We start from the raw sequence: 7,479 nt of genomic DNA, 5'->3' as shown, positions 1-7,479 counted from the left end.
AACTCGAACCAAGTTCGACCCGCAACAGGTTCGATCCGGTCGTGTGTGTGTGTGTGGCTGCCCGTTGGCCGTTTTGGCGCTCCGCTCTTGCGCGTCGGTTTGCCGGCTCTCCTCCGTCTTCTCCCTCTCCCGTTACTCCCGAACAGTTTTGTATGTCCGAGAGCGTGAGAGGCGGGAAAAGTGGCGTCTTTTCGGCCTTTCCCTTTGTGTTTGGCGGGATTTTGTGATTTGGCAGGGTTGCGGGATTTGCGGTTGGTATTGGCGCTGCTGTTGCTGCTGATGTGATGGGGCTCGAGGGGGGAGTGGCTGTGGCCGTGGATATGTCGGCCATGGGAATGGCTTGGTACTCACTCGATGGATGGCTGTGGCGTCGGCGCTCTGCATTGGCTGGGGCGTTGGTTTTGGCGCCTGCGCCGAGGGCTCTGCTGCTGCTGCTGCTATTGGCGGTGTTTGTGTTGGTGTTGTTGGCTGCTGCTGCTGCTGCTAGGGCGCCTCTGCGGGCCGCTCTGCCTCCGTCGCTGTGTCGTCTGGTTGTCCCTCGTCTGGCCATTCCTCTGGTCATGGCTGGCTGTTGGTTTGTGTGTTGGCGATCTGCTGCCTGTTTGTTGTTCTTTAATTGAAAAGTCTCTTGTGTGTGTTTGTATTTAATGTATTTATTGGCACCTTAGTTCTCTTTTTTTCTTGTCTATCACAGTTATCTCTTTTAGTTTGTGATGTTTGTGATGTTTGTAGTGGCACAGGAACTAAAGCTTGTCGGAGATAGTAGTGGGTGGGGTGAAGGAAGGGCTGGAGCGTGGTGGATTGGCGAGGAGCACTTTTCCGCGTTTGGAATGGTCATGTGCAGCGGCGAATGGTGAGGGGGGGGGGGGGGCGACCCAAAATGGCTGCTGCCTGGCTTGGCTTGGCGTCGTCTGGCCTTTACTGTCTTTATTTTTTGGCACCAGAGCACAAATGACACGGCAAACGATAAACGACAAAACAGTCAAAACGACAAACGACACGGGCAACACTGATGGCAACGAACAAACAAACTTGCGATTTTATTTTATTTTAATGGCGGCGGCGATTGTTCAATTTATTTACGTCCGACGATCGCGACCTCTCGAGCGGGTGGACGAGATGAGAGTGGCGGACGAGGTTCATGGTGGAACTCTCACATGTCCGCCAACTCCCCCACTCCCACGCCGGTCGTCACTTACCGGTGCTCTCACCCCCGGTTCCACTTTCACTCACCCCAATATTCAGTGAGATGAAAGTAGTCCGAGGGCAGCAGCACCGATAAGTAGGCAATGGAAGATTTGAACGGCTTTCTGTTTCAGTGGCTGTGTGTGTTGTTGTTGGGCAATGGCCCGTGTCTAATGTTTCTCTGTGCTGTGTGAATTGGCTGCTCTGTTGTCAAGGATGGGATGGGATGGGAAGGGGAAAGTTTGCCTGCTCCCGTATAACCGCCCGGATACTTTCAACTTCCGGATCTTACGATCCGGGCGCGAGACGCTCCGAAGAGTCGACCGCATAGCATCTTGTGGGCGGTTGTATTGGCATTGTTGGCGCATTTGGCTGAGTGGCGAAGGATGGCAGTGTTCATTTTATTCCTGCTCAGCCTCATTTGGCATTTAGTGGCATTTGAAGTGGGTGAGGAATTGGCTGGGCATAATTGCCGAAGTTGCGACCGATAACACACTGGGCATTGAGAAATGCAAATTGAATTTGTATTGGCTTTTTTGGTGTGTTATCGGTCAAGTCTGGTATTTGCGTGATATTTTTAGTAATACCACATGTCAGGGGAAATATGGGGATGGCAGATAGGTGGGGAAGAAGAGGAAAAAGGTAATAAAACTAATCAAAAAACTACTAATAATATACAATTAACTACAGAAAAACTACATTAATTTACAAAAACTTATTCCTAATATTACAGGCTAGTAACTAAAACTATGGACAAACTATCTACGGACATGCAAAAACTACAAAAACAACAGGATTGACATCTTCAACAAGAACATTGATGCAGACAAGGTAAAATAAACGATAATTGACATACATTTACACACATATAAACATATTAATTATATTTATTTTATTTCTAACAGGAGGACAACTACAACGAAGCACCGGCCGGCATAACAAACGCAATGCGAACATTACGCTGTATACCGGCCGGCTCTGTTGTCCCCCTGTGTGTTGTTTATTGGCTGGTTGTGAGTATTGGCGTGCATCGTGGGCAATGATGGTCTTGATGGCAAGCGGCTCTGGTCCGGCCGCCCACGTTGCATCTGTCTGTTGGTTAGTGTTGGCTGCTGCACTCGAGGGGCACTGGTCCGGCCACCCAACTGCATTGTCATCGTGTTGGCATTGGCATCGGTGTGTGATGGCAATGGTCGGAGTTATTGGCCGCATCCAAGTGGCGAACTGGTCCGGCCACCAGGATGCGTTGTCGATTTTAATTGTTGATTGGCCGCATCCAAGTGGCTGCTGGTCCGGCCACCCAGGATGCGCTGTCAGGTGGATTGGCCTGGCCTCCTCGGCCACGTTCTTCGTCAATTTGTAGTTGCGTTTTGAATGGCTGCTGGTCCGGCCACTCAGGTGAGGAGGTGTTTGTTTTGGCTTTTTGATTTTAATTTGCGTTTATTTGCAGGTGCCTTTCGTTGATTTGGATGTTGTTGCTGGCGACCCTTGTCTGATTTGTGTTGGCGTAAGAGACGTTTGCGGGTGAGTATTCGTGTTTATCGGCAGCCTCTCTCCTGTTTCACCTTCTTTTGCAGGATTTGCGGGCGTCCGGCGGCATGAGAGACGGGTGCGACCCAGCGGAGCGGCAACAGACGCCAGCATCTGCATCGTCGTTGGAATGTCTGTTGTCTGATTGGAGTGGTGTGACGTCATTGTGATGGTCGGTGGCAGCGTCATCAGAAAGGGGCCTCATATTCCTCCCATTTGGCAGGAAATTGTTGATGTTGATGGCGAGGCAGCTTCTTGTTGGTCAGCTCTGTCTGGTGATTGGCAGGTAAGTGTGGATTTTGTGTGTTTTGGCCGTTTTTCGTTGTTGTCCATATTGACGTCTTTTTTCCTTTGTTGCAGTGGCTGTCTCTGGATCAACGATTGGGCGCATTAACAGGCACCGCCCGATCGCATGCTTTCGCGTGCGCTGGCGATTTGGGCCCTCCACACTTGGCCCAGACCCTCCAGATCGTCGAATGGATCGTGGTCGGTCCATTCGTCGTCATGTTCGTCGTCAATTGCTTCGCAGTCCATATCGGATTCGGAGTCCGATATGGCTGCGGCGTCATGGTGCGTATTTGCAGTTGGTCGTGGTGATGGCTGTGTGGATGCTGCTGCTGCTGTTTTTGTCTGAAGTGGCGGCACTCCTCCCGTGCTCTCGTCCCTTGCCTGCAGCAGGTTTGTCAATTTCGTCAAAATTGCTGACGGCTTATCCTCCAGCTCTTTAATTTTTACGGCATATCTTTTCAGGATATGGGCACAGCTCCCATCGCACTGGGCGCCAGGCTGCTGCTGTAGCTGGGGTTGGCGTGGCGTCGGAGCACGATTTGGGATCGGCTGCATCGACAGGACCCTGTGGTGTTGGCGCCCCTCGGCCAGTGGCTGGGGATGTTGGTCGCGATGCTGTAGCTGTTGCCGATGCTGCCGACCCGGACCGCGTTGGCGTTGCTGCTGCGGCTGTGGGTGGAGTGGCTGTGTGGGTGGCTGCTGCTGCAACTGTCGCTGTAGTGGCTGCTGGTGACGTTGTGATGGCTGCTGGAGACGATGTGCTGGCTGTTGCTGCTGTATTGGCTGCTGCATTTGCTGTGGCTGTTGCCGTAGTGGCTGAGGCTGCTGCTGCTGCCGTCGATGCTCCTGGACAGCGACCCTGTGGGCCAGGAGCCGCTGCCTGGCTGCCTTGTAGGCGCTGCAGCCCTTGTAGGCGCTGATGTGGGCGCCTTGGCAGTTGGCGCATTTGGGATTGACGGCCCTTGGCTTGCTGCACTCCGTCGTCTGATGTCCACCCGAGCATTTCATGCAGACAGCAGCTCGTCTACAATATGCGCGGGTGTGGCCAAACACCTGACATCGATGGCACTGGGCAGGGTCACGGGAGACTCCAAGTCTCTCAACCGTGACGGGCCTCCCACCCAGGCGTCGCAGCTTCAACACATCGAATTGACCACGGTCCGGTTTGGGGGCGATCTCAGCCTCGAAGAGGTTGTATTGGCGGCTGCGATCGAATCGATCGGTGATCGCCCGAGTAAACCGGACCGTGTACCCCTCGGCCTGCATACAGTCCCGGAACCAGTCAGAGGGCGTGGAATGGGGAAGACCTCGGATGAGGATCCTCAAGCCTCTGTCCTCCACAGGCTGATGCCCGAACTCGCCGTGCCGGATGTCATTGGCAATGGCAAGGGTGTGTGTATTGGGAGTGGCAGTAGTTGTGTTGGTGTTGGTATTGGCGATGGTGCTGGTGTGAGTGGCGGTGACGGTGTTGGTGTTTGTATTTGTGTTTTGTGTTTGCTGCCGCTGCTGGTGATGGCGGCCCCGTCGTCTAGCCTGCTTCCTCTCACCCTCACCCTCATCGTCACTCCCACTGTCGATGAGGGCGCGGCGTCGTTTTGGTGTTGGTGGGATTTGTGGCATTGGAGCAGGCTGGGCTATGGCTCGGATCGACCCGCTGCTCGAGCTCGAACCAGGTTCGACACGCAACAGGTTCGATCCGGTCGTGTGTGTGTGTGTGGCTGCCCGTTGGCCGTTTTGGCGCTCCGCTCTGGCGCGTCGGCTTGCCGGCTCTCCTCCGTCGTCTCCCTCTCCCGTTACTCCTGAACAGTTTTGTGCGTCCAAGAGCGTGAGAGGCGGGAAAAGTGGCAGTGAGAGCGGCGTCTTTTCGGCCTTTCCCTTTGTGGTTGGCGCGGTTTTTGTGACGGGTCTCGAGGGGGGAGTGGCTGTGGCCGTGGATATATCGGCCATGGCAATGGCTGGGTACTCACTCGATGGAAGGCTGTGGCGTCGGCGCTCTGCATTGGCTGGGGCGTTGGTGTTGGCGCCTGCGCCGAGGGCTCTGCTGCTGCTGCTGCTATTGGCGGTGTTGGTGTTGGTGTTTTTGGCTGCTGCTGCTGCTGCTGCTAGGGCGCCTCTGCGGGCCGCTCTGCCGCCGTCGCTGTGTCGTCTGGTTGACCCTCGTTCTTGCCATTCCTCTGGTCATGGCTGGCTGTTGGTTTGTGTGTTGGCGATCTGCTGCCTGTTTGTTGTTTTTTAATTGAAAAGTCTCTTGTGTGTGTGTGTTTGTGTTTAATGTATTTATTGGCACTTTTATTATACCCGATACTCAAAATGAGTATTGGGGTATATTAGATTTGTGGTAAAAGTGGATGTGTGTAACGTCCAGAAGGAATCGTTTCCGACCCCATAAGGTATATATATTCTTGATCAGCATCAATAGCCGAGTCGATTGAGCCCTGTCTGTCTGTCCGTCTGTCCGTCCGTCCGTCCGTCCGTCCGTCCGTCCGTCCCCTTCAGCGCCTAGTGCTCAAAGACTATAAGAGCTAGAGCAACGATGTTTTGGATCCAGACTTCTGTGATATGTCACTGCTACAAAAATATTTCAAAACTTCGCCCCGCCCACTTCCGCCCCACAAAGGACGAAAATCTGTGGCATCCACATTTTGAAAGATACGATAAAACCAAAAACGCAGAATCGGTGTGGATGACTATATCTTCTACAGTGCAAAATCTGAACCAGATCGTATAATGATTATAGCCAGAATCAAGAAAACAATTTCATTCTTTCTGGATCAGATCGGATCATTTTTGTAGCCAAAAGCAAGAAATCAATTTTCAGTGGCTACGCAGCGCCCGACGTCACGCTCAGACTGATTTTCTGTCTCTCTCGCACGCACTTTTTGTCGTGTGGTTCAATATTAGCGGCGTCTGCCGCAGGAGAGCCATACTGACTTAGTATCGGGTATAACTGTAGAGTTGCGGTGTCCGCAGCAACTCACAACTTTCCACCTCGTTCTCTTTTTGGTTTGTGATGTGGACGGGAGCAAAAGTTTGTCAAGGTAAGTAATGGGTGTGGTGGAGAAAGGGCGGCACGGCACGGCACGGCACACGACAGACACCACAAAAAGAAAACAGGGCAACACAGAAAAAAAACGTCAATGGCGACACGGCACAGATCGATAGATCATGTTCACCGAAAAGGGAATCTTTCCCATGGGCGATGGCCTTTTGGATGTAGATGCCGAACGCTTTAACGGATTGCTCGTGTCGCATGACATCAACGAGATCTACGAGGTGGAACAGACGCCGTTTGCCAGGGGCAAATTCGCCGCCGTTCGCCGTGCCATTCACAAGAACACGGGCTCCCATTTCGCGGCAAAGTTCTTGAAGCGACGCCGACGCGCACAGAGCAGCGACAAGGAGATCAAACACGAGATCGCCGTCCTAATACTCTGCGAGGGCGAGGAGAACATTGTCAATCTGAATGCGGTGCACGAGACCCGTTCGGACACAGCCCTGCTGCTGGAACTGGCCACTGGTGGCGAGCTGCAGACCATACTGGACAACGAGGAGTGCCTGACAGAGGCCCAGGCCCGCCACTGCATGCGAGAGGTGCTGAAGGCTCTCAAGTTTCTCCACGACCGATCCATTGCCCACCTGGACCTCAAGCCACAGAACATTTTGCTCGCCGGCGAGCGTATAGAAGATGGCCTCAAGCTCTGTGACTTTGGGATCTCGCGCGTTGTGTGCGAGGGCATCAATGTCCGTGAGATGGCCGGCACACCCGACTACGTGGCCCCCGAGGTGCTCCAGTACGAGCCACTCTCCCTGCTGACGGACATCTGGTCCGTGGGCGTTCTCACCTATGTCTTGCTCTCCGGCTTCTCGCCCTTTGGCGGGAACACCAAGCAGGAGACCTTCCTCAATATCTCGCAGTGAGCGCTCACCTTTCCGGACAACCTATTCGGTGGCGTCTCGCCAGTGGCCATCGATTTCATACGCCGCGCATTGCGAATTAAGCCAAACGATCGCATGAGCGCCGCTGGATGCCTGGAACATGTCTGGCTGAAGGATGAGAGCTCGATGGATAGACAAATGTATCTGCACTCTTTCCCGATGCGCCCACCACACCGAAAGTGATCCGCAAGGCACCCACGGGAGAGTCCCATGGATCGGCCACCTCGGTGAAGGCTCTGGTCAAGAAGTTTCAGCTGGAGGAGACGCTAGTCTGCCCCGGACACAGCAGCACCAGCAGCCACAACGGCCACAGTCCCGTCAACGGGTGCGGCGGCAGTAGCGGGAGCAGCAACGGCAACAATATGCGACGCAGTGCAGGGGGAAACAGCAGCAACATCAGATACTCGGCAGCAGCCGCGACAGCAGCACGAATGAACAGCATTCGCCGCGCCTCCGACCCGCTGATGGCCGTCTATAAGAAGCAGCCACAGAACAGCGGCGCCAACAGCAATAGTTCCAGCAGCAACAGCAACAATCCCA

At 53.9% G+C, this 7,479-nt stretch overlaps 1 pseudogene; it reads left to right on the top strand.

Annotated features, from left to right (window-relative positions):
* Positions 1 to 6,153: 6,153 nt before the first annotated feature.
* On the top strand, positions 6,154 to 7,142 carry LOC117195157 (annotated as a pseudogene).
* Positions 7,143 to 7,479: the final 337 nt, after the last annotated feature.

Source organism: Drosophila miranda (assembly GCF_003369915.1).
Source record: "Drosophila miranda strain MSH22 chromosome Y unlocalized genomic scaffold, D.miranda_PacBio2.1 Contig_Y6_pilon, whole genome shotgun sequence".
NCBI lineage: Eukaryota > Metazoa > Arthropoda > Insecta > Diptera > Drosophilidae > Drosophila > Drosophila miranda.
Note: the sequence above shows the minus strand (reverse complement) of the source record. Positions and strands in the feature narration are given on the sequence as shown.